The 27,962-nt window shown below is 45.5% G+C and overlaps 1 long non-coding RNA gene across 1 annotated transcript in view; it reads right to left on the bottom strand.

Annotated features, from left to right (window-relative positions):
• Positions 1 to 1,187: 1,187 nt before the first annotated feature.
• Positions 1,188 to 27,962, bottom strand: part of LOC148813804 (uncharacterized) — a 34,528-nt gene continuing 7,753 nt past the window's right edge. The window contains exons 2-3 of the long non-coding RNA XR_016086177.1: positions 18,125 to 19,817; positions 1,188 to 2,334 (exon numbers count right to left, since the gene is read on the bottom strand). This is a non-coding gene — a long non-coding RNA (uncharacterized LOC148813804). The remainder of the gene's footprint in view (positions 2,335 to 18,124; positions 19,818 to 27,962) is intronic.

A 27,962-nucleotide genomic window follows, 5' to 3' on the forward strand; every position in this document is an offset into this window, starting at 1 on the left:
AGTGGAGACTCCATGGGTGGGCCTTGGCCAGGCCTCACTGTTCACTGGCTGGGCAAAAAGGGATAATCTCCCTCTTTCTTTCCCCCAGATCGCTTCCCCTCCTAGCAGCTAAGTCATGGCCAAGGTGGCTTGGCCCTAGTTTTCGGGGTCGAACTCCCCCATCACAATCAAAGTGCCTTTCTGGGGCTGTGTGTCTCAACACGGCATTGATCCCACAGTCTACTGTGTGTGTGTGTGTGTGTGTGTGTGTGTGTGTGTGTGTGTGTGTGTGTGTGTGTGCCAGTTTCACCCCGAGCGCCGGAGCGTTGCGGCTGCCGGCTCCCTTACTGAACAATAGCAAACAGGCTCTCCACCACCACCAAGAGCATCTCCCTCTGTGTCCTGGTTTACTCAGCCCATATACTGTAAACTCTCACAACCAGCTGCTTTAGTGTGTCATCTGTTTATGGAGCGTACTCACCCCCACACTTTTGGGTGGGACACTTGCAGAAATTTGTGCGAGCAGCACACCTTTGTTTGAGCAGCAGAGAAACCCCAAAGCACAGTGCCTTTACCTCTGTGATAGGCCGGTTTTCTATAAACCAAGCCCAGATCTACCATAAGAAGAGATTAGGACAGGAAATGCAGTAATACAAGTAGGTCAGACACCCTTATGGACTGAAAGAAGTACATTCAATTACAATTTTACCATGACTCAGCAGCATCATTTAAAAAGCAGGACTGAACACTAAGCAGTAATAAGCCATATTTCTAGAACTAGAAAGAGGCTCCTTACAGCAAACTAATTCAGTCCGATTCTAGTTTTCCATCTTTCTACCAAACTCAGATTCAGGTCACGAAAGGCACCCCTACAATATTTATTTTGGCTTTGTGTAATTGTTATTTACAACGTGATTGGGGTTTTCACACTAGAATGTCCATACAGTGACAAACTAGAAACTTGATCATTTAATTTACTTTGAAGGCATTTCTACTGAATGAAACAGAAGACAATAGTGGGTGGGGACTTATTTCCATACCAAAAATAAAACGAAGTATTGCTGGCTTTGCAAGTTGAGTGTTTTTGGCACTGGAAGGAAGCAATGCCAGCTCTTCGTAAACTGGTAGCCCAGGTGTACAACAGATTCATGAGGCCAACCAATGAGACGCTTACAGAAACTGGAGAGAAAAGATTCAGACACGCGATCTTTGTATTTAATTATTGATTTTTATTGATGAAATACAAGCATATTCAAATGTGCAAAAATAATATTTAGGAAAAATGCTGGTCATGCAGCGTTACATTAATTTTGAGTCAGACGACAGCACGCATCACACAAATGCTAATGCAGGCAGTCAGGCACTCACCTCTGCAGACACATTTATAATAGGGCGCATTCAATAAACACCCTTTTATTTATTGATGGATCTTCTTAGATGTAGCTCCATCAATGGCCTGAAGTATGACTTGGCAATAATAACAATAAACAATTACTTACCTTTAATCTCTGAAGCCAGTAGCAGAGTGTGTCCTGACAAGCATTACAGTACAGTAGCAATGTGGCTACCCCAACTACCCACAATTATCGCATCTTGGAGACCAGATTTAAAAGACTCCTCAGAAACAGACAAGGGAAGGGAACTATGTCTTTTCCTGCATTGAAATTACTAAGCCCCTTAATGCTGGGTGGAGATTCCCTTGAAGTGTCAGAGGTCACTATATCCAAGTGAGAGACTGGTTTACTTAGCTGTTACGCCGTTTTTTCCCAGTATCCTTGTACTAGTAATGGAGAATTTGGTCACTTGCCCATTAAGGTAAAACTCTGCTAGTCCTCCAATGGCACAGTTTCAAGGCTCATAAGTGATTGATCAATCATTATCAAAATAATTATTATTAACTTTTTTCAAGTAAAAAAAAATCGAATCAATCTGGCCAAAGAAGTATAATTGTACAGACACGTCAGGAAGATAGCTTGCAGATAATCCAGTTTCCTGTCTTACCTGCACTGGTGTGTAAGTCCACTCCTTTAACACTCACCTGCCCTTAGACAAGCACTCCTAATTTTACACATGCATTTCGAGGGCCAGAGCTGTGCGCTAACCTGCAATTTTCAGGACCTTCTTGACCTTGGCGTGACAGGGATGTCTGATCCGCACCTTGCAAACGGTCAGGAGAGAAAGGCCAGCCTGGGGTCACTGGCCAGCAGTGGCTCAGCCCAAAGCGGGGGTGAGACAGAGCCGGAGCTCTCTCAGGCTGTCGGAGACATCAGCTACGCTGGGACGAGCCATCACCCAACTACCAACCATTGACGCTGTGTTTCTACTGGCAGTCCAGCTCGACCCTTCACATTACTCCTGCAAAAACAACAAAAAACGGTGCATTAACAGGGCACTGCCCTCTGTCTTGGTTAGCCTGTAGAGACAGGGAAAGGACATGTCTTTGTGCAGAGTAAAAATGCATTGACTGTAAATATATATGCAAATTTTAGTCCTACACATATAAATTGAAAATACAGGCCTGACGCACTTATACTGCCACACAATTCATGAAAGCAAAGAAGCAGCGTTGCTGTCAGGTGAGCATGTGTGCGGCGTGTGTCCATGCTGCTCTGTTGTTTACATCTGGGCCGGGGAACAGGCAGCAGGCAGCCCTTATCAGCTGGGGAGGTCAGGCAGCGATGACCCCGAGACTGCAGCCAGACACCGGTCATGAGCAGGGCTGTCTGGGCACTCTCACTGACCCCTGGGCTGTGAGGACGGAGGTGGGTGGGGCTGGGGGTTGGGGCCGTGGTGATCAGACGGATATCGCCTCTGGGATTCATATCTGGATGCGCTCTGTGTCCCACGGACGTCACCTCTCATTGGGAAACATGGAGGCTCTCGGTCATATTCTCCACCAACACCAGGGTGATACAGTTGATAAGACAGTGCTGCTTTCACTGCCACACCTCTGCGTCAGAATGAGTAAAGCCAGATGTAGCAAGAGATTTGCGGTAACCCTGCCTAGCCATTAAAATTGCTCGATCAGGTCAGAACAACACTGGTTTTGTAATAATTTTCAATCTGATCTTTAATCAGACAGTCATGGAAATGTTCTAGGTTGCAATGATATCGCTGCAAAAAGAAATTGTGGTCTCTCAAATTAAAAAAAGGAAAATCCGGAGAGCTGTGCATTAGATAATAAACAGACTATGATTTAATTCGTTATGTTGCCTGCACCTCCACTGGGCACCTGAAGTGAGCTATTTCAAACACAGTTTGCAACATTATTCTGACTGTGTGCACCTCAAGACAGCAGCACTTAAATTGTTTTTTTGCAAGGCCATTTCCTGCGGAATGGGCCAACCGAGACTTGTTCAGAGTCTAAAATAAAGGTGAAGATTAGTTAAAAAAAATCTTAATATCTGACCCCTGGACTTCCACTCTTTTCTCTTTGCCCGGGTGGGTTGAGTCCTGTTCCGCTGCAGCTGAACACCAGGAGTGACAGCCACGCAGATCTGTGCAACGCCAGCAGACAGGCCGGTGAATTGTCGCAAGTGTCATGCAACATGATTTATTAGCATTTTAGATTGGAGGGAGAGGGGGAGGAGGTAGACAGAGCCCCATTCAGGACAGGACAGCTTGGGAGATGGTGCGCCACAGTCTGCTGACTGGAAGCCCTGGTGATGCCTAATAAATTCAGGGCTTGGCTGTGTGTTGGGGGGGTTGGGGGGGGGGAAAGTCTGGGACACTGAAAAAGCCAAAGGGGAGGTTTTGGTGAATGTGTGTTTCTGGGGGGGGGGGGGGGGGGGATTGAAGGGGGATTTCTAAATGTCTGAATGTTCATTTTCAGACAGCTGTTGTCTGTTGTCCCATTAAGGTTTGGGACAGAGATGGGAAAGAGATGGGGGGCGTCAGTGTTTAACCCTTTGTATTCTGATGCTCCGGGGCCCCGTTTATTTAAGAGGAGTTGTCTGATGAATACTAATGATGTGCCGTCCAGACATAACTTATAAACATGTGCTGAAAGGGGAGGCACCTAGCTGTGCCTAAAGGGAAAAGTGTGCAATCATGTAGATTGGGATAACCCAGTTATTGTACAAGGATCACTGTACACTTTATACATTTAAGACATTTGAACCGCTTTCTCTTTTTCCTTTGCGGAAAGAGTAAATTATGGTTACGTCTTCTAAATTTGTCGTGGATGAAAATGGTAGGTGTCATGGAAAACTTAAGAGACCTATCAAATATTGTACTTTTTTTTTCTTATGTTTTTTTGTGTCCCAGGAATTACTGAGTAGTACCACAGCTGGAGTAGAGCAGTTATACAGCGTTTTTATAACTATATTTTTCTTTTGAAGTGAGTGGGTTTACTCCGTCCAGGTCATTTAATTACATATAAAAATCACACTCCTTATTCCTAGATATTTAGGGATTCAAATTATAATGGAAGGACAAAATAGCTCCGTTTGGATTTTTCATAACTGCATCTTTGCTAGTAAAAGTGGTGTTTTTAAAATATATTTATTTTTAAAACAAAAATACTAGTCACTAGACTTTTGTCATTTTGAATAAAACAAACTACATTAATGACATGTTCAAAGACTGCTGCTTATTATTTTCTTAATTTTGTTTATGTTTGTTTTTCTTAAGCCTTTTTTTTGTTAAACTTTGCTTTTTGTTCTTTTATTACTTTATATATTAAAAGCCAAAATGCACTGATTAAAATTTTAAAAAGTAGCACAACCACATTTGAGTTTACATTCTATGCAATATATTACATTTGTAACATGTTACTTTTTCTAGTCAGACCAATGAGATTTCTAAACTGCCCAGAGTGAAACATTCTGAAGTCTGGGGCAGGGAGCTGTTACCGTCTGAAAACAGAAGGGAAATAAAACTCTGAACAAGTTTTACTTTGCTAGTAGGTGAACAATGTGTTTAGAAAGCGTGGCCCCAAAATATAGCTGCACAATTAAGAAAGAGAGGAAATTAAAGGTACAACAGTGAATAGATCATTTTTCAGTCTATAGTGAGCTAAATAGTTACGTGAGAGAACTATGGCTTGAAAATTGAATGCAAAGACAGGCCTTTGAGTCAGTGGAAAGGGTCATGGTCATCGTTGCTGACACGATCATGAGGGTAACAGAGCCCTGACACTGGAGCAGGAGGAAAGCCCACCTCCTCTCCTGTCTGCGGCTCGGCCCGGGTTCTGATCTGCTTTGTCCCCGCCAGTCACCACGGAGGAGCTGAGCGTGAGAGTGAGTGCGAGCTGCCAGGAGCAAGGGGTCTGGAGCCCCCGTCTCTATATTGTGTCTGCCCAACAAAGACATAGCCCCTCATTAAAAATCCATGTCATTGGATCAGCCCTCGCGTGAGCTGAGTGAATCTTCTCCGCTGTAAGTGACCATGACCAAGCCCTGAATGAGGCACTGGGGCTGGGTTTGCCAATACAGCGCAATACGGGCCCCCCTCCAGTCCATGGGCACCACCTCCTCACAGTGGGTGGGCTATTTAGCCATTGTTCGGCTGTTAGCTGATGCCGTCGTAAAGAAAAAAAAAGCCCTTTTATAGACTCTGTTAAGCAAACCGCATCCTGCAGCTCCTGGAGTTTGTACTTTGTTGCCCGGGAAGAAAGGAAAACAAACAAACAAGCCAGAGATGAAAAAAAAAAACGACACAGGAAAACCTCAATTGAGCGGAACGGAATTTAACAAGCAGCAACAACACAACACAACACAACAACTTCTGCCGTTTGCTTCTTCCCGTTAACTGTCTAGTCTCGGCTCTTGAAGAGATGTGAATCGAAGGGGGTAGTTCTGTTCCCTGGCGGTCTTTCCCCCAGACCCTCCGTGCTTTGCGAGTTTGCACTGTGCATCCGGTCTTCTAATGACACCGCAAATCCCAAAGAGGTGGTGAGACACTGAGATTAGAAAACCCCCAGATTAAGAAGGACACTGCACTGCTGGCAGGCAGGCTCATTTCCCAGGACACCACTGAAACTCACGCCAGAGAGCAGCTGACCAAAGGGCTGCAGACACACTAAAATAAGAAAGGTTGAAAATAAGAGAGATGCAATTCAAGTCATCCACCTTGCATGATTGAGAAGTAGAAGGTTGCTATGCAGTTGGGACCCTATGGAATGAGATGCTCTTTTGTGATCTGAAGTCACACCAAGTACTGCACAGTCTAGACTCGGGCTCCCAAGGCCTTTGTCGTTGGGGATTAACTGGATTTGAACACAGATCACTGCGTCTAGATTTGTTTTAAGACAAGTTTGCTTTGCACGGGGCTTGTGGGATTGTGCGCAGAGCTTTGTGCTTTGGCGCTTCTTGGAGTGCCGGTGGCTTCACCCCACTTTGTGGCGTGAAATCGGGAACGGGAGTGCAGATCGGGAAAGACAGCTGGCTTAACCAAACTCGGGGCCGCGAGGAGCTGGTGGCAAAGCAGATCTAGAAATCACACCTGAAGTGTCGCCAGTCTTGCACAGGCACAGAGAGGGACTGTCGAGCGGAGGTTATTAATATTCTTCTGAATGCATGTATGCATACTCAGCACTGCTTTAGAGAAATAGGAAAGATGGCCTTAGTGAGGGCTTAATGCTGGCCCCCCCCCCTACCCTCCAAGCGCAAACCTTCCCATCTCACCCCTACAGACTCAGAGCGAGGACCCCTGGAATCGTTGCTATAGCTGTCTAGTGTGAGTGCCTGATAGAAGGCAAGGTGGCATATGGCACACTGTTAGTGATTACAGGGGATGAAGCCATTTTAAAATCATTAAAATTCATTTCTCAGAGATTTTCAGGAGGGCTGAGAGAGCTCCAGCTCACAGACACCGTCGGTCAGAATAGCACCCCCCCCCGATTCTTGCCAGTCCAACCCCTTTTCAGAACAAAAAAAAAGAGGCAAAAACACTCCCCTCCTTTAGAATTAACAGAAAAAGTCCTGCAGAGCTGCGGCCAGGAATTCGTTTGAATAAATTTACATATGGATTATGCTGTCTGGCTAGGAATCATCTGAAAAGAGAATTCGCAATGCAAACGATCATCATAAATAATAACAAAAATTAAAATGACGATGAAGATTAGTGATACAAAACACACAGGATGTGCTTTATTTTAAGAGACATGCTGGGTAGGAGGGACAGAACAAGCTGATGGTCCAGCTTTGGGTATCAGCTTTGCTCCATATTTGTCATATGTGGAGCCTTCTAATTGCGGTGCCACCCAACAGGCACAAGCAGGAGAGCATTTGTCCACGGGAACAGGGCTCGTTCTGTGCAGAGCTGTGTTACTGCACCGGAGCATGCGTCAGTCTCTCGGCACCCCTGTACCCTTGTCTCCGGCAGTCACTGCAGGCTCCGCGCCCACTGCTGCGATATTGCAATTCCTGCTCTCTAGCAACCAGTGCACGCACTCGCACGCACACACACTCACACGCGTGCGTCCTCCCACAGCGCTGTTCCCCAAACCCAACCGCCTCTTTCTTCCCCTCTATCTTTCAAAGCATACGGGCAAATTTTCCGAAGCCCTTGTGCGAAGCGGATTTTGCAGAGGAGACAGAGATTTGGAGAGTGGGTGTGCCCAGGCCAAGCACAGAACACTTGTGAGCTGTGCTGACTGGGGCTTCCATCCTTCCCAGAGGTACAGTACAGCCATGGGTTGTTGAAAAGGACCCCCCTCTTCATTCAGATGTTTAATTTGCACTATACGTAATTCATTTCGCTATTGGGAAATGAAACTTCTTTGTATACAATGTGCACATTGTATTAAAAAGTGAAATAAAAATTAAAATCTTAATCCTTTCTCCTTCTAGGCTTCCAGGAGTCCCTATAGTGACGGACCTTGTCAGATGTATGCAGTAATGTGTGTTTCCAACTGGGCAAGAGCCTGAGGATTAAGGTGAAGAGATCCAGCAGCTCCAGCAGTAGAGGTCCGTGGAGACAGTGGGCCAGCAGGAAAATAGGGTGGGAGAGCTCATGTGTGTTGCAGAGCCATGTGCCAAGCCTAACACAAAGACAAAACCTTTACACTGAGAACCGTAGGCGAAGACTCTTGGGATAATCTCAGAACCGCAAAAGATCGTTACGATCTTTTCACAGACATCCTCCAACTGCATCACTCTCTGTATATAAGTTCAACACTGGTAAGAACTAGTGGGAAACCGGACCTCACTAAATGGACAGAACAGTAAAATGTCATAACATTTGAATGAATTTTTTTACACTTACAGATAAGAAACCAGAATTACACATTTAGATCCTATGTCTATGTTGCATATTTTTTCCTCCTTTGCCTAAAATGACAAAAAAAATGATATAACAGTTTTCGGATGAAGGGCCTGGCTTGACAATGTGTTACAGGCAAGAGCTGAGAGCCAAGTGCGTTGTGGACAGAACAAAATGATAGCAGATGATTAGCTGTTCTAAAGTGAGACTAACAGGAGTGTTAAAATGACAAGTATAAATTAGAGTGTATCCAACCTTTATTTTGCATGTACTGTTTGTGCATGTGAGGTTAGAACATTAATTTACACATCAGAAGAAATATGCTTACACTACACATTTTAAACACAGGCACAGTGTTTCTAGAAGTATCAGACATCCAGCAAGAGGGCAAATGCCCTTAATGCTGCTTGGTTCTTAAACTGGGCTATCTTTTCCTCTTGCTGGTTTTTGAGGAACCTCACTAGAGTGCAAGTTTTTACTGCTGCTGAATGACATGCACGATTCCTCGTCCTTACAAACAAGCTCTAATTAAGTCACTAAAATGACCTTGATCTTATTTATTCATGCTCCAGACTAATGACTAGATTTTCATATTTCGGAACAGTGTCAGGTCCCTAGTCACCACGCAATTGGGTCAAATACATCAAAAAACAACAAAAAGCGCCTCTCTCAAAATTTTCAAAATGATCCTATCCCGTTTCACAAAAGAAACAAGGAAATCATCTGTTAAGGTGTACAAACATCTCGGACTATAATTCCCAGTGATAGAGGAAGGCAGAGAATGGAGGTCTGCAGGACAAAGTGCAGACTGAAATATTTAATGTTAACGCGTGAGGGGAAAAGAATGTGACATAAGAATAATTACGGGAGGACTGATGCAGACTGTGTATGGAGAGACAAAATCAAGACGGATCCTTCGAGTCTGATATTCTCAACTCGGAGCAGCGAAGCAAAGGAAGAAAAGAGCAGGGCGTCTGTGTCTGCTGGTGGCACCGGGACAGAGGGGGTTAAACCCCAGAAGGTATTGAGCACTGACCCCAGCTGAGCAGATACTTTGTGGACACGGCGATAGGGATTTAAGCAGTGGGTGGGTGGCAGAGGTAGGTGAGAGAATGAGGGAGGAGGGGGCAGGAGACGCAGGAGAGTGCCGTTACTGAGCTGTATTTCAGTGCAAGTTGAGACGATTGAAGAGCGACGCGAGGGCCCGGGGGCCCGGAGGGGCTCCTCCAGTCAGCACAGCGCTGGGTCAGACAGGTCTATTGAGGCGGTGGTGGTAGAAGGGGAGGGTGTCTCTTTCAGCTGAACTAATGAAGCTTAAACTCGGGTGAATAATGGAATCTACCAGAGGGTGGGAGGATGTGCGCCGCATCCATTCACTCTCTTCCTTTCTTCGAAAACCCTCTCGCAAGCATTGAAGGCCCACCTCTTAAAGGGATACCAATATCATTAGAAGACTCCTAAGTATTCTTCCTTCGTGCACGCAGGTACACATAATATTGTAACAGTTCATTCCCATAATGTTGTTTTCTATCCCTGCACAGAATTTGAGCTGCTAATTCATGACCTTGTACTGCATTTAACTTTTGTAATAAAACATATTCAAAAATTTCCTGCTGTCTTCCTAAGTGCAGCCTGGACCTATATGATCTAGGGCCAGTGAATGCGTTTCTAGATGCCGTCCAAAGTTTCCAACGAGCCCTCTTCTGGCTTTTGGATCTGCTGGGCACCACCACCACACCGCGAACGCTGGGAAACGGAACTGTGGCTCAGAGTTGCACCAAAGCGCTGCTCGACTTCGGGTCGTGCTGGTTTGTGTTGTGCTATTCATCAGCGTGTGGCTCCTTCAGAAATCCTAGCCCTGGAGGGGACTTTTTCCTACCCAGTTAGGCAGCTCTGTCTGCCTGCAACCTTGGACCGCATCTCTTTACTTGTTGCAAGATTTGCCTCTTTGTCCCTGGGAGACCAGCCGGTCCTCCTGCGGCACCATCCACGCCTGCCATTTCACAAACTGCTCCTCCTCCTCACACAAGGCACAATCTAGGGTTTCTTGTCACCTGCAGTCACAGCGCTGAGCCACAGCGAGTCTCCCAATCACCCGCTGCACCAGTAACAAAACATGGCTGGTTTATGGACAATCGTCTCTAAATGCCCTATTCTCACACAGCACAAGCTGATTTCTCAAACTTTTGTTTCTCTCATATTGCATAAGCCAGCTGATCTGCACCAGGAGATTTTTAACACAGGACTTTTTTGTCTCTGTGGAGGTTTTGACATTGTCTAAAATGAAAACGGGCCCGTGAAGGGTAAGCAAAGCTAACTGCGTATTGGCAAATGAGCTTTTTAAAAGAGGTCCCACCTAGGCAGCTTAGGAGAAAAAAAAGGCCAAATGAGAAGCTAAGGGAGTAAACGGGCCGTCCTGAGGGAGGGAGGTTATAAAACTATGCACAAACGCATGGAAGAGTGTAACGGATTTGCACCTTGGAGAGACAGTGGGAGGTGGGGGTGCCGTGACCAGGCAGCGATGTCATAATCCAGAAAGCGGAGAGGGAAAGACACAGACAGCAAATTTGTAGTGTGTGTGGGGGGGGGGGGGGGTGGCGGTGGCGTGGCTAGGGAGTGGTGAATGATGATGGCAATATCCCCTTATCCTCAAGCCTGTCTGGCGTTTTCCTAGAATGGCCTGAGGTTGTCATGTATGCAAACGAAGGCCGGGCTGCCTTATTAAATAACCAAACACATTGCTGTCTGGGCCCAGACAGCCAGAGCCGCATAACAGATGAGGCCCCTCTTTGACCTTGACCTCCGGGGTCCTTCTTCACCTGCTGCGGAGGCATTCAGCGCAGCTGGGCTGTCTAGCCAGCGCCTGACGGGATTGTACACTCTTTGCGCTTGTTCCCACGCTTGGCTGCCACCTCTCTGAATTCCAGCGCGTCTCTCCGGCAGAATATAATATTTATGGAGCGCGTTGTGTGCTGCTGCTGGGACTCCATTTACTGGACTCTGCCCGTGCCGCCAAACCTGCCCCTTCCCTTTGAGATTTGAGGGAGTTGAACTGAAAGGACCCTCCACTGCCCTTTTCTGCCTTGGCCATGCCTTGTACACCCATCTGTTCTTTTTTTGCTTTTATTTTGCATGTTCTCCTGTTTTTATTCTCCCTCTCTCGGAGTTTAGCAGCGCCATCACGCTAGCGGCCGGCTGCCGGTGCCGAACCGGCTGGTGGGTTGCACTGTGCGCTGTGCACAGCTCTGCTTTGTCCCTCTGTCCCTCGTTCTGTCTGTCTTTCTCTCTGCGCCTCACGATGAAAGGGACAGGGGGCCCACGTGCGATGACAGCAGGCACTGTCCTGGGGTTGTTGGGCTCCTGACATCCTGCTCACCTCTTCATTAAAAACCCCAGTTCGCTGACTGCAGACTTCTGCCCAGAGCTCTCTGCTCCATGTTCTCCACCAGACATGCACAATTTATTCAGATGTAATTTAATGCACTTATTTTTACAGTCACCTGTGACTTTATAATGTTAAAAATAAAGCTGTATATTATGAGAGTATATTATGCAAGTGAATGGGTGGATAAATAATATTCATAATGGACACTAATTTATAATGTGCATTTTTTCCTTGTTTAGGTGCACTGCTAAAATACTCTGTTTGCTCTTTCTGTACTCTTTTTTCTGGTATTGCAGACTCCTAAATTTTGATTCTTTAAAATTTCCAAACCACCATAAAATGCCTGAATGTTTCTGTTTAGCATATGATCTTCTCAGGGCCTTTACTTTCTGGCTCCGTGTCAAATATTCAATTTGCAATTGTTCTCTTTGCCAAAAAGTGATGACATTTCTCTTCACTATATTACTTTTTGTGGAGGTTGAAAGATTTCCGCAGAAATTCTAAAAAACAACGCCTGCTGTAACATTAAGGAAGAAATTAAAAGCCTGTAACCCCCTCTCCAGTGTTACGGTCTAATGTATCTGTTTCAGGAGTCAGGCCATTTGGAGTATATTTAGCAAGAACTGAAGATCTAGACGATTCTCTTCTGATCATGTATGTTGTGTATTAATATGTTTCCTTTCACTTCATTCTGTAATATTGGAGCAAGACACAGCAGGAGTCTGTGATTCAAGTCCACTCTCCCATGAATGAATTCCAGTCCCAGTGAAGCTGTATTAATAAGTTAAGCACTTCGTATTTTTGGTAATGTTCCCATTACTGGAGTGATGAAATACGAAATATTGTAACCCATAAACAACAACAACAAAAAAAATCTCTTCTGAAGACATATAAATCCACTGGCTAGTCTTTTCTGTTACCTTTTCGGAACTGGTATGTAAAAATGTGAAACCCACACAGTGTTTGCAAAACATGAACGTTTCAGCTATAGTTTTCCTTACATCAAAAATCTCGACATCAAAAACGTCAACATCGAAACTAAGGACTGCCGATCACAAACTGGTTCTCAGTGAGTAAACTGTTGTTCCGTTTTAACCACAGATGCAGATAAGAGCGGCTAGTTTTGGTTTTTCCTCCCCAGTAGAAAAAAAGAAAAACGTTCTACATGTCTGTCTCGCAACAGGCTCTACTGTTGGCAAACCATTAGTTATTTTGGTGCTTATCCACGGGCTGCATTTTCATTTAAGGGGAACACAAAAAAAGGATGCATTGCATTCTGGTCCATACATGCACCTCAAGGAGGTTCCAGGCAATGAAACACCAAAGAGAAATGCTAAAATTGAGTGTTTAGGGACTAAATGAATAACCGCCGGTACTTTCCATTACACAGCACAATCTGCCAGCCTTCTGGAAGATGCTGTACGAAGTCTGAATCTGAGAGAGGTGAAAGAACTTTGTCGTATTATTCTTGGAATTGAAGCTGGCTTTTACTCTGATGCTTTGAGAATTGCCGCAGACTGTTTTCTGTAGGTGTGCACTCATCAATGACACCACTGCCTATGATTTTTAAAATACCTGATTTGACATGGAAGCACATCGCCCTCCTCATTCAGTAACAAAGCAACGGTACAAATGTAAATGCACAAAGAACACTTAAAATAATACACTGCCACGTGTCCATTAATCTGCTTTAAAGGGTCCCATTTCAATCTAAAATCTATTCTCATGTTTACGAATGCAAGGCCAGGAAAACATTTTTCTTCCTAGAAAAATATTAATCTATTACAAGATTCAGATATCAGTTTCTTTTCCTATTTTTATGGCTTTTTATGATCTGTGACTTCTAATATGAATCCATATTTTTTAGGAAGTTTGGGACCTGAACATTTTATTTTCAGTTTATTTTGCTGAATCATACCTGCCTTCAAACTGTCCTAAATATCAATACATGCTTTGGTGCTACCGCAAAATTGATAGCTTACAGTGTTTTTTTTGTTGTTGTTGTTTCAAAATCATTCAGAATAACTGATGTAGACACAGACTTTCACAAAGATGCAATTCATGCAGAGTGGCTTTTCTGTCGGAGGCCTTTAAGGTGTCTCTAAAGGCACAATAAAGCTTCCTCTTCCAGTACTGATGGAGGGGCTCCTTATCTCTGGCACCTAAGGGGTAAACCACAATCTCCTCTTTTCTCTCTCTTCCTCATGCGCCAGCCTGCTCCACCTTTAACAGGATTTACAGTACCATGCCTCCTTCTTCTCTTTGCTCAGAATTTTGCATAATTGCTGTGGTATACTTACACACATGGCTCCAGTAATGATTACCATAAAAGCTTTTTTTTCCCCCTCTTTCTTTTTGTATCTCCCAGTGTGTGTGAAGATGTATCTACGTGGGTTCATGCCAAACCTTAAACGTTAAATGTGGGGCAGCAAATGGAGGAGAAAGGGGGGGGGGGGGGGAGTTGTGGTTGCTGGGCTCAATTTAGTCTGGCGCATCTTAAAACATATGGGCTCCCCAGCTGTTCTGAATATGCAAATTGAAAATGCAAGCAGACACACACAGACGCTGGCTCACACACGCACACGCGCGGTGTGTTCCCATTCTTCTTGCCATTTTCGCCTCTATCTGCACGCCATCCCAGACAGTCTCTCCCCGAACCCCCTCCTCGCGGAGTCCCCCTTTCTCGAAAAACATGGCCGCCATTTTGAACACACTGGATACCGTCTAGTTCGCTGGCGAGCGTGGCCGAATCCTGTCGTTAGGTTGGGAAACAAATGGCCACTTTCATTGCCAGCCATTCTTCTGGGTTTAGCTTCATGCCAATTAAGGGAGCAGCATGCATAACGAGCCGCGTGCAAATATGACGAAGGAGGAAGAGGTGCAGTGCAAAGTGTGTTTGCTTTTCGTTTTTTTGCAACTGTCATAAGCAAAATACACACCACACTTTCTCCTTGACTCAGACCTGCACCACTTGCATTCAAAGGTTTTTATAAAGCGACTTTAAATTTATGTTCTTTTGTATCACCACCTGAGCCAAATCCAGCACAACATTTTGAATTACTTGGCGAAGGTAAACTCAACAGCCCTATGTTTACTGTAAGGTCCTCTGTCTGAGCAAGCAATTAACAGCATGCAGAGATTTTTGTGACAATCATAGGGTTAGCTAAAAAGAGATTACATTGTTTTACCGTTTACTGTCTGGCTAGATATCCCCAAATGGATCTATTGTCTCTTACTACTGATTTCCAAATGTATGTCCAATGTATTATACATACAAAATATGAACCTTTTAGATGGTGTCATAGTACAGCACAATTCTATAATATACACTCAACAGATGCACAGATTCTCACCAACAGTTTCAAAAACAACACTGTTGCTTATGGGTATGAAATCAATCAAAATAATTTGTTTTAGAAAGAGCAAAGAACACTACACAACAGTCTGAGAATCTGTCATTTATTAGACCCAAATTTAAACTTGACATGTTTGTCCTGTTTCCTTGTGAAGAAGACCCTTTCAGGTCCAGACAGGCAACTCTTGTACTGATCTTTGGGATACTGAAATAGCCCCATAGTCCATTTCAGTATATATTAATGATTTAATACATCAATTCAGCCACTGTTTATGTCATAGGGTGTCATTTCAAACAGATGTATAACAATATGTGTATTATACAGCTGAACCTAACCCAAAGTAGAAAATAAATGAATAGAGTATATTTCACTATCACATCAGTAAAAGATGAAGTGGGGCAGTCAAACCATGGACATGAACTCTTGACACAAAGGTGGTTTAAGTTTCATGACATAATCCTTACTTTTATAAGAGCTGACAAATTTCGAAGCAAGCTCATGCTGAAATAAATGAAAGATTTGTCTGACATCCCTAGAGTTTTCTTAAAAACACACAAGGAGACAAACCATTAACAGGGTGGTTTGCTATGAGGTCTGGCTGGTTAAACTGTTTATCAGCTAAACTTGTGGTTGTGTCACTGACAATCAGCTCAGGGGTGCCAAGAAACACCGTAGCAGGGACGTCATTATTCTGGGTTAAACAGACAACTGTTTCTAAAGTGAATCCTAAAATAACATGTAATCACTGAAACAGAGTGGACAAGAAGGACAGTGAGCACTGAAGACTGTACATCCCCTGGGTTAGCATGGTAACTGCTAAACTTCTCCATGATTAGCAGCCATATCACCCTGCAACTCACAACTGGCAACCCACTGAAGCTCAGCAGGTGTGAGCCTGGTCAGTACTTGGATGGGAGACCTCCTGGGAAAAACTAAGGTTGCTGCTGGAAGAGGTGTTAGTGGGGCCAGCAGGGGGCGCTCACCCTGCGGTCCATGTGGGTCCTAATGCCCCAGTATAGCGACGACGGACACTATACCGTAAACAGGCGCCGTCCTTCGGATGAGACGTAAAACCGAGGTCCTGACTCTCTGTGGTCATTAAAAATGCCAGGGCATTTCTCGAAAAGATTAGGGGTGTAACCCCAGCATCCTGGCCATATTTCCCATTGGCCCTTACCAATCATGGCCTCCTAATAATCCTGGCTTCATCACTCTGCTCTCCTCCCCACTGATAACTGATGTGGGGTGAGCGTTCTGGTGCACTATGGCTGCCACATTGGTGGTGGTGGTGGAGGGGATCCCCATTACCTGTAAAGCGCTTTGAGGGGAGTGTCCAGAAAAGCGCTATATAAGTGTAAGCAATTATTATTATTAATTATTATGATTGTCTTGATGATCTTCAAAGTGATACGATCCCTTATGTCCTTTGTGCACAGAATCTATACCGATTTACTCAGAACAAATGCAGAAAGGTAGCAGAATAATGAAAAGACGAAAACAGAAAGGTAGCAAAAGTGAAGTGCATAACAGAGCACGGAGCACAGCTCATGGCTTCTGCAGTGCTAAGCTGATCGATGACCGTATGATTCCTCCATCGCAGTGATGACCCCACGCAATCCCGGTCCCCCTTTATTGCTGGGTGGACTGGAGCAACTGGTGTAAATGACCTCCCTCTAAGCATAAGAGCAGCGTCTGCAGCAGGGACTCGAACCCACAACCTGTCAGCCAGGAGTCCAGAGGCTTAGTAGGGATGTAGGCAGAGTAGTGGGTAACATTACTCTCTTCTGTCCCCAAAAGCAAAAAAGGAACTGAGAAATAATTACACCACCCGTATGGCGCAGAGCATGTGGGACTCTACCACTGAACACCCATGCAATCCTGCAATTTTGTGCATTATTCATTTTTTTAAAAAAATCTCAAGGATAGAGAGAGAAAGGAGATTTCTTGACTACTACTGCAACGCCCCCAAATTTGAACCTCAAAAATGAGCCAAATATATAGACGCCATTCTATATGTGTCTGGTGAGTGGCCAAGGCTATTAGCGCCACAGACGGAGCCATGAGAGTTAATTAAATCAAGTGCATGCAAATGTAATTAACCGCGATTTGCATATCGTTCACAGTTCCGCAGCTGGCGAATGCAAAGCAGGCGCCATCTTGGGCTCCCAGAGAGCCGGCTGCAAGGGGCGGCCATTTTGTGAAGTGCCACTCTCTGCGATGCCAGCCTTCCATCCCCCACGGTCCACCCTGCCGTCATATTCCAGCCCGGAGGGGAACACCTGCTTCAGCACTTTGCAAGCGGAAGTAAAACACAGTGGCAGGAGTTTTCTCTTTGGAGAGCAAAGGCAATGTTTTTTTTTGTTACATCTAACCTTACACATCTTCTCTTTTTGCTTCCGGAACATTGTGGTTCTTTTAGGAACTTAGTGAATCCCTCTCATGGCGAGATGGCAGTAACGGATTTGGGATGACGGGGGAAGAACGAGCCACTCACTCTAGGGGCGCTCAGTGATCATTGGTAACCCAACGAGGCCAAACTGATTTTTTAAATTTCATTCAAACCCCCCTTGAAAACTGTTAAGTGAATGTGTATATTGCTTTTAAAAAATAACCACTTGACAGGTGTTAATCAGACACTAATTAAAATACAAGTACAAACCTAACTCAACTACAGCTGCCCAGAGGCTGCTACACAACAGGACTGTCTACCTCTCCTTCATGAAAGCATTGTCTCATTTAAATGAATTAAAGTATTTAATTGAATCCCTCATAACGTGGATTACACCTGTTAATTGCACTTGTGATTTTAAAGGCATCCTACATATCTTAAAATTTCAAATGAAATCAAAAGAAAATAAGAAAAGCTGCAAATACGATGAGGCTATTCAGAACTTCTGACTTCCTTAGAAAAAGATAGCTCATTGATCCAATGATCCTATTTGACCTTTTCTTTTAGCCCTCAAAGTGATCTAGTGGCTCTGACAGTTTCTTATCAATTATTATTGATATCTTGAACATTTCCAGCGATCACCTTTTATGGTAAGGGATTTTACGTAGTCAATTTCCTAACTCGGGATAGGGATCATGAAAGCAAGGAAGAGCTCAGATATAATGATAACCTGAAGAAGCTGGAGTGCTGTGGTCCAGGACTAGGTACTGCTGAGATGAGTATCAGTGAAGGAGCAAAATCACAGCTTACCGGTCGTGAGCTGCGCCTTGAGATTAGGGTTCTGTCCACCCCTTCCAGGAAGAAGTCTGCTGCTGTCACAGGTCAGGCGCTCTTGGGACACACTGGCCCCAGCTGCTTTTCCCAGGTGGCCTACAGAGACCAATACTGGATCATGGAGCCCAGACCTGCACTCCACCCGTCCTGAAGTTTGATTGGTTTAGATTAAGTTTTGATGGACCGTGAATTTCCTTCCACACTTGGATTTTTTTCCTGCATTGTCTGTAAAGTCTTGAGATGAAGGTGGCTCAAGGGACCACAGATCTCAGAAGGAAAAGAAAGGAAAGGTCCACGCTGTGCCTGCACCAGTCAGATGAGTTTTTTGAGTCTTTTTGGAGCAAGATGCAGAGTTCAAGCCCAGTTTTTACTTCCCCTGAGCTTTTTGGCACTGGCTGCACTTGCTCCTGCTGAGACTGACTACACAGCAGCAAACTTCCCTCAGACGTCAGCCTGCGACATCCTGGAGTTAACAGAGAGCTGGGAAGTTTAGGAAAGCTGGAAGTGATGTGCATTGGCACCTCGTTTATTCTGAGTAGTCTCAAGTGACAGGGCCAGATCAGATTCCAAAGTGCAATGAGTCTCTGCGTACTTTTAGAGAAGCCGGGAAGTGTGATCATCAATGCTTACTGTTAAGCTCTGCAGGATCCATGCGATTTTCGGTGCCATGTCTCCACTAATGTCCCAGAGCCGGAAGGGTGGAGCACAGGAGTACATCAGGGCCTAGATACCAACATTCTCTGCTTTGCGCCTCACTGCTCTGGAAATGCCACATCCTGTGAATTTTACACATCTTGCTCTTGAAAAAAGGGGAATAAAACCCCCATCAGACATACTGTATATGGATGTTTCACTGCTTATTCAGAAACTTGTTAATGCCTGCATTTCCATTTGGAAAATCCCTGTTTTTTTTCAGGCACATGGCTTTTAGGCCTCCGAGGTGCACAGAAGCCTTTCAGGGAGAATTAGGTGAAAGTCTGGGGGTGAAAAACCATGGAAGACAACGTTCCAGAGAGTCTTCAGGCACGTTCTTCAGTTACAGGTCAGGCTCAGCGTATCACTGAAGCCAAAACACTGCTACTTCAGTGCTGCATTACAGAGGCCTCTCCAATGAATTCTGGATGATTCAGTCCAAGGAGAGCTCGGAAGATGTGATCAGGGGAAAAAAAAATGCAGAAAAAAAAGACCTTTGGTTTTCTTCTTTGTTTCTGGCAAACTTTTAGCAAGTGGTCTTGGAGAGTAAAGGCCCTTCGGCAAAACCACACACACACATATATCAACGCAGACACACGTGCACAGCGGTTCAGGGTTGAGCCCCCGCCTGATGCAGCCCAGCCGGCATGGCTCCAGCCCAAGCGCTCCGAGAGCCGGAGAGAGCCAGGGAGATGTGCGGAGGACTCCCTGGGCTCCCTGCCCAGGGGCTGTGTGGAGCGACCCCCAGCCGCCCTCCTCCGTATTGATTTCTCCCGCGGTTGCTGCCTGCTTGTATAGGCGGGACGCCAGTGGGTACGGTAGCTTGCCTCGGCTGCCCACTCCGCCGCTTCCTGGCTGGCCCCGGATCCTCGCAGAGATGGAGAGATGGAGAGGCCGCCTGTGGCAACAAACAGCTGTGCGCTGCTCCCGAGTTCATCTGAAGCTCTGAAGCTCGGCTTTGTCCTCCTCCTCCTCACTGCATGCAAACAAGGAGAGGGGAAAAAAATCAGAAAAGAAGTTCAGGATAACTTTTGCTGGTTGCTCATCACACGCGCTGCCCGAATGTCTAAAGATTCAATGTATGAGAGAAAGGAGAGCATGGTCTAACCTTGAAAATGATGATAGACTCTGTAATGTATAATAGGGCTTCAGAGTGGTTTTTTTCCCAGTATCAGCCACTATAAATTTTCAATTAATGCACAAAGCCTCAGACTTTGCCTGCCAAATATGTCGTGTTCTTTTTGCCCGTGGTATGTTTTTACAGAAAAGCCACAGATTTGAAAAACTATAATGAACAATAACAAGTGCGTTAAAAATAAAGCTAAAAAGGACGAATGAAATACAATCTTCAGACTGATGAGCGTTTAGCATTTCGTTTTTGCATTTTCCAGTTACAAACTGGAGGTGACCTTTGAAACATCTAACCCCTTCGAGGAACTCATCCAGCCATTTCCTGAACATAGTCAGGGGTCTGCAGGTCGACAACACTGCTAGGCATGCTGCCACAACCCATTGCTTAAAGAAGTGCCTCATGTTCCTGGTTTTAATGCACTTCCATGCAGCTTCTTCATGACACTGTGACACTTTTGCCTTCAGTCTTAAGGCAGAGGCATGACTTCCTGCAGAAACGATGCGGACTAAACTAAGGTACCGCAGACCTGAATGTCGTGACTGCGGCTGTGACAGGGACCCACTTTGCCAGAATGAGCTATGCTCCCCAGTTTGTTTTTGCGTTTACAGCCCTTCTTCAGCAGGCTTTGAGATTTGCTCCAGTTATCCGCATTTAACGGACAATGCAAAGACCTTTGGCTCTGGCCTACAGTAAAAAAAAAAACCTCAGTTAAAAAAATGATGGGTGCAAAAATTCCACAAGGAAACCTCAAATACCCTTTCTTTTATATTCTTGAATTATCTAAAATTATTCAAACACTTTCAGCACCCTGTTATTATGTTAATGGCCCCAGGGTACATTCCTTTACGCACTCACAAGCTTATTGTGCCTTTGCTCTATGAAAATACACCCCCCCAATTCACACACATGCACTCATCCCACAACCCCAAATATCCCACCCAACCCTTCCACAAAAAAAAAAGAAAAGGAGAACAAATGCGCAGGAGCCCCCCGAGTCAGGGGAAATAAAGAAATAAAGTTTTGAGAAGTGGGAGTCTGTGAAAAGCCACTGTTGATTTGTGTAAAGATAGCAGAGGAAGGGGACTACGCTGGGGCTGAGAGGGACCGTGGGGCCTGAGGGGAGAGGAGGGTGTCTCAGACACAATAATACCATTCACTGGGCCCAGACATGGGTGTTAACCCCCCCAGCACGACACAATGGGACTCCCTGTCATTCAGACAGCCTTGGTGATATTGTTAGCTCAGGGCCGTATTCTCCCCCACCTCGGGAGAAAGGGGCTGCATTGTGTTTGGCTTGGAAGCCTGGGTGAGCAGGGGCCGGGGAGGCGCAGGGCAGACACGGAGAGAACAGTGCGGCTGTCTATCTGTCAGCTCCTGAAGGGAGGGCGGGGGGACAGCCCCATGGCATTGGACTTGTGCGCTCTCGAAAAGAGAAATATACACACACACACACAAAAAAGGGAGAGAGAGAAAGAGAGCGAGAGAAACAGATCGCGCTATAAATATTATTGAAGCGGCCATGCACGGAGCGGAGAAGTGGGGAGGAAGGGGGTTGTTGGGGGTGGGATGCTGGGGGGCTGGGGGGGTATGGATGTGGTGGTCCTCAGTTTTGCCGATTTTCGTTTCCCTTCGCAGTGTGCACGCGCTGGCGTGTACAGCCCCCGCTCGCTGCCTGCCTGCCTGCCTGCCTGCCTGCTGCAGTGGCTGGGTATGAGATCTGGCAGCGCTGACGCTAAACTACCGCGAGACAGAGTCCTCTCCTCCTCAACCCCCCACCCCCAACAAGAACATCATACTGAGCACAGCGAAGATGCTGGGACCAAGGGCGAGGAGAGGAGAAGGAGGTGGGGGGGGGGGGGGGGGATGTGCCCAGAGGAGAGGAGGAGCAGAACAGGGGGAGATAGATACCATCTCTCTGGGCATCGCATCATGAGGAAGGGCTAAGGATTGGAGTTCCGCTTTCAGGGAAAGGGGGAACAGATAATACCATTCAGAGATCTTTACACACCAGGCTTACAGACGAAATTAATTTGCAGCATTGCAGAGCTCACCACAGGCGCTCGTGTGGTAACAGGCAGCATAGAAAAATAAAACAGGTCAGGAAACATCTGGGGGTGAATGGTCAGTTTTAAAAAAAAATATTTAAATGACCCCACTGATATGTAATAACTGGCAGGTTATAATGAATAAGTTGCCTAAATTTTTAATTTTTTGTAAATCCTGTTACTCACATGACTCATAACAGCAACAATGTCACACCTTTCGATACTAAGGACACAGCCATCGTATTTCATTAAGCCTGCTTCCACTCCCCAGTCCAGCTACTGAGCACACTGTAGGCCAGCAGCCTAACCACTGAGCTACTGAAAACTGCAGCCCTGCACTTTAACACTGAGCTACTGATCACACAGCAGCTCTGCTCTCTAACTCTGAGTTACTGAACACACTGCGGCCCAGAGCCCTAAAAATTGAACTACCAAGCACACTGCAACCCCACACTATCCACTGAACTACTAAACGCACTGCACGCCAGCACTGTAACCCTAAACTACTGAGCACACCTCAGGCCAGCACTGTGACAAGTATAGATATAAAGATCAGAACAAATCTAAGACAAATGAAATATAACAGCAGGACAAATGTTAGGCACTATATTGTCTTTCATTAAAACATGGCTAACAAAGGCAGCATGGCCAGAGAAGGCATTTTATATATATACTGTATGTGATTGCATAATCTGTTCTGTTCCAAGGTGGTTGGAGAACAGCAGGACCTGCCTTTACACAAGTACAGTACAGCTACTGCAATAAAAGGACAAGATGTGCGCTCATTCATCTCAATTAAAAGAGCTGCTGGCAGCAAAGGAAACTGTCTTCAGTTCTCCCCATCGGAAAAGGCCAACACAAAAATACTCTTCTTCTTGGCGCGCCTCTTAAATATTTGTAAAGGTGGAGCCAAAACAAAAAAAAAAGTGCTAGGAATGTGCCATGCCATAAGTGACAAAACAGAGAAAAAATATTATTTTCTATCTCATCCCAAACGCTCTTTGCCTTGTCTGAAAAAGCACGCGCCCAGTCCTCTACGAAAGATCAGCGAGGCTTAAAACAACACACTGCTTCCCTGATGGTTCTCCAGGACTCCTGCAATCCTTTAGTGGGACGTTTTTATTTGTAAGATCTTGGATTATTCACTTGGGTTTAACATGCTCTTTTCTAGGAGTCTTTTCTAATTTCTCAGCCCTTTTTTTCCTCAATTCCCCCCCCCCCCCCGCCCTCTCTGTGGCCCAGCCCACAGCCAGTACTCCATCTACCCTCTTTGCCCTCACTGTACACATCCGCTTTGTTTGACTCATATCACCGCACCACTGGTCAACCTTACCCCTCCTGCACCACAGCCAGTAACTAAACCCGCTGACCCGGGCCCTTGCCCCAGCTTAGAGGGCGTCTCTCCTATCAAACCACCTCTGATGGACAGATGCTACGCCCTCGTTCTCACCTTCTCTCACACAGTCTCCCTCCTCAGAACTTTACCATGTGATTCCACTGCTGCATGTGCTTTCAGCTGAGTTTACTTCTATGTCGGGGGAGGCTAATTAGGAAAATGAGTCATCCTTTCACAAACGCTAGCAGACAAGAACAAACATTTCCTTGCACCATGAAGAGTGATGCTCTTTATGCTGATAAAGATGCTAGTTTTGGTTACTTTGGGCCAAACAGTTAGTTCGCTTTTTAAATTATTTATTCTTACCCATGTAAATCCGACCCAACCAGATGCTCATCCAAACTGGGATAAAAACAGATCTTATTCAGACTATGGCTGACCTGGCACTGTATTGTGCTTTTATCCTGCATCAGGACACTTGTTCAAACCCTGCCGAGTTTTTTTTTTTAGTTTCAAGACAGGTCCGGCACTGAAATTGGGTGGTAAGTCCTGCCTGACTAACACCCTTCGAAGTCGCAGCCTGTCATCTCAGCAGGCTCCTTCCTGGGAAAGCATTTTAATAAATAAACAGACTTATAAACAAGCAAATGTGCCCGGGCTTTGATCACGCAAAGTCCACCCCCATACAGAGAAGATGCTGGGGGCGGTGTCGGCAAGGGGGAGAAGCAGAGGGGTTTGGGGGTCTGCTGAAAGCCCATCTCTCGTTGGGGGGCTAATGCCTCTCAGTGGCCAGGGGGCTACTTATTGTTCCAGCCAAGGGGATTACATCAGTGGGACGGGGCAAACAATGTACCCCTCCTGTGAGGGAGGGGCTCAGGGATCCTGGGGAATGAGGAGGGCGGTGAACTGCTCACTGACTCAATTAAACTTGAGAGAGAAAGAGAGAAGGGGGGGGGGGGTGGACAAGGGGGGAAGAGCGAGAAACAAGGAGGTTGGGGATTGTGGGAACGAGGAAGAGGATGAGGAGGCAAATGGCTCGGAAGGACAGGAAGGCCGAGAGCCTAAAGAGGCAGACAGACTAAGAGGGCGCAGGGAGGCCCGATGACGAGAGAGGAAAGGGGGTGAGTACGTGAGGAAGAAGAGGCTGGGACAGAGGTGAGAAGAAATACAAGCTGGGCCTGAAGGCTCAGCGATAAGACGCGATCTGAGTATGGAAAGAGAGGAAGAGGATGAGAGGTTAGAAGGGTGAAGAAGAGAAAGAACAGCAAGGAGAAAGGCTAAGCACAGGGGATTTTAGGAGCCATGGAGTGTGTGAAAGAGCAAAACACAGAAAAGAGGTTGGGGGGAAACAAGCTTCCTTAACCTTAGTACTCATTTGTATATAGTATAAAGTACAGCATACAAGGACCACATTCGAGCAGGGAGCTGCATCAGCATGTGTAGGCTGCAAGGGAATAGGTCAAGGTTCATTCCAAGCTGAAAGGTAAGGATCCTCAACCTAGTGTTTCTTTTCCCTACCTTTCAGCATGGAACGAAACTTTACCTGTTCCCATTCAAGGAATATGTTCACTACAGGACTCTGATTTCTGAGCAAAGTGCTGCTTTTAATTCAGAGTTTTAGATCCAGTACCTTTAAATCAAACTAAATCAACACTGAAACTTCACATAAGATTGATTTTTGGCTGGGCACCATGTTGCAGATGAGATATGGCTGGCCTCTTCAACGAACACACCATATAGCATCTGGCAGAGAAGTGTCTCCGTTTAAGCAGTGTGGATTGACATGGTGTAACCTTGCACATGCCTTGAAGAAGCCTTCAGATCTGCACTGCTTAGAGGCACGGAGCTTCTCCCCCTTCACAAGGCTGTTATGAACTGTCTGCGGATCCCAGCTCTGAGCGCAGGTTGGGAGACAAAAGCTGTGAACGACCCGCCAACAATTATCGATCCTGAGAGCAAAACAGAACAGCTACCTTCTGCTGTGTTGGACCACGTGCAGAGCATCTTCATTTGTTTGTGTGTGAAATGTATCCAGCTTGAATAAAACTCATTCAAGAAGAAATTTGTACATATGAAAGGGGTTTCCTGTACCACCTCCCCCCCACCAGCTGTGGCCCCCACACATACACATTGCTTTTTAATCATGTTCCCATAACAGGAAGCTCTCACACATATTTGAAAGGGTTTCCCCTCGACTCCCATGCGATTGTTCCTTATCATTCAAAACTCCACACCAGTGTTACTACACACAGGATGAAAATACAACCCAAAACAAATATATTTTTGGTACTTTAAAATGTAAAAGAAATTGCTGATTTGTTTAAAACAGACATCATTTACCCTGTGTAAATAAGGTCTCATTATCACAGAGTAAATTACTTTTTATGCTCTTTAAATACAGCTAATTAAATTCCTGAAAGGCAGATGCTGACATTTGATGCAGTCCTAAGTTTTGTGTTTTTCTTTAAAAAGAAACATGTCCATGATGAATATAACGGGGCTTCTGGCTGGACTATTGCCCTCCGTTTTCGTTAAAAAGGTCAGTTCTGTTTTTTGTGTTTACTGCAAATGTGGAAAAAAACCAGGAAATTAAAGCTAAATTGTTTTTTATTTCCGGCTATCGTTATTTTCCCACTTTCCATAATGATCCTGCAGTATTTGTGCTCTCCTGGGGAGGTACTACTAGCCTGCATCCGTCTCTCCTTGTAGTTTCATGCAATATAGGCTTTCTACAGTATCCACAGTGAAGCTGAAGAGAGGCACATTGCAAATACTGCAAATTGATGTCAGAGCAGGAGGCCACTGAAGCTCACAGCACTGTGCACAACGTCAATAAAAACCATTGGAACTGTGCTTGTATCCACAGGTATTTAGATTTAGATTTGCCATGCAGAATAGCAAGTATGGAAGACTCTGACAGCAGCCTGTCTCTGATTCCAGACCTTTGTGGTCATCTCTACTGCTAAGTGGTATTTTTCATGGTTTATAAGGGGGGGCAACACAGCAGTTAGCTCACAACTTTTTGTTGCTAGGTTAGAGTCTATCTTTCGGCCCATTCTTGGCAGGTTTATGTTCTCAGTGTGCTCCAGTTTTCTCCCACGGTACAAAGGCATGCTGGCTAGGTGGGTTGGCATCTCTAAATTGCTGCCATGCACTCAAGTGTGTGTCCTGTGACGGACTAGACAGTGTGTGTTTTGCCTTCTCCCCATTGTCTTCCAAGTTTCAATCCAAAAGTGATTAAGAGGTTAATGACTCGATCCCAGCTGATAAAGGCCTTAGTATGTCTCATGCACAACTTAGAAAGTGCCTGCTGGTTGGCAGTGGGGTCCTTACATGGTGCACAAGTCGAGCTCTACAGTCTGGAGCAGTGGTCATCTGCACCTAGATTCTTGCAGTTCACCCACAAGAATTGGGATACCCCTAATAGTTGCCCAAAAGTGCCTGCGTCCTGGTCAAGCTGTCAGAGATTGGCAGTAATATCCCGAGTTTGCAAGGTACTGGTGAGACTTGCCTATAGGCACAGTGAGGAGACACATTGCTCGTCCAGAGAACATTATCTCCGTTGGGAACGCGGTGAGCATTGCGACATGGGAAGCGGCCGGCTGTGCCATGTGCCCTGGTGGTGCACATGTTTTTGAGGAAAGCACACACAGAGTGCCCGCGTCACAGGTCCTGTTCGCCAACATTTCTTACCAGCTTGCATTCTCAAATCAGGTAGTTTACAGAGAAACATCACCTGCCTTCCCAAATATGTGTTATGTGAACTCTGTCGTGTTTTGGCTTATACTTTTATACCCGTGGTGTTAATATCAATCTTGTGCATCAGGTCCTGAGAGATTCAGGAGACCAAGGGGTGAATCCCTTCTAGGTTTCATGCTTGATGTTTAATCACAGCTCTTGGGGACGACAAGTCTCTGCAGTTACTGTATAACAAAGGCAACCCTAAAAAACAAAACACTGAACTTTGCTAAGGGCTGAGACCCACAGGACTCATCTGCTCCTCTTGGAGTGACTGTGAGGAGTGGAGAGGACAGGTTGGACTGGGACATGAACCCTTGCTGACCTTCCTCTGACCTCACTCCTTTATCCCTTCCACCACCTTAGTAATTTACTGCTGCTTTTGTCAGTCACTGCTACCAACCCTGCCAAGAAAAGAACAGGACACAGTCACCTCGTATATAGTATTCTGTCAATTAAACATATCCCCCATCTGATTTGTTGGACTGTAATGTTGGCACGCTCACACTACAATTGATAGATTTGTCTGGTTTGTGTGTGTGTACAGGGCCCTGGCAGTAAACTTTGGCTTTATTCAAAGTGCAATTCCTCTGCAAGCGGGAGAATACCTTCTTGTTTAAAGCAGGGCTGGCATACGGCTGAAATACGACTTTCCTCTTATTATTTTGCCTTCAGTGGAAATAGATTGCATGTCTTCTTGGGAATCCAGCTTTTGAGACATTCCTGGAAAGTTGCTATGCCTTCACAAACAACTCCCCCTCTGTTTAAATAAGCTCCCGGCTCCATTTCCATGAAAAGAGGGCTCAGTCTTATTACTTGCAGTGCACTGGTGCTGTACCCCAGTGCTCACACTTGTCACAGAGCTTCTTT

This window comes from Atractosteus spatula, chromosome 28, assembly GCF_055471065.1.
Source record: "Atractosteus spatula isolate fAtrSpa1 chromosome 28, fAtrSpa1.hap1, whole genome shotgun sequence".
NCBI lineage: Eukaryota > Metazoa > Chordata > Actinopteri > Semionotiformes > Lepisosteidae > Atractosteus > Atractosteus spatula.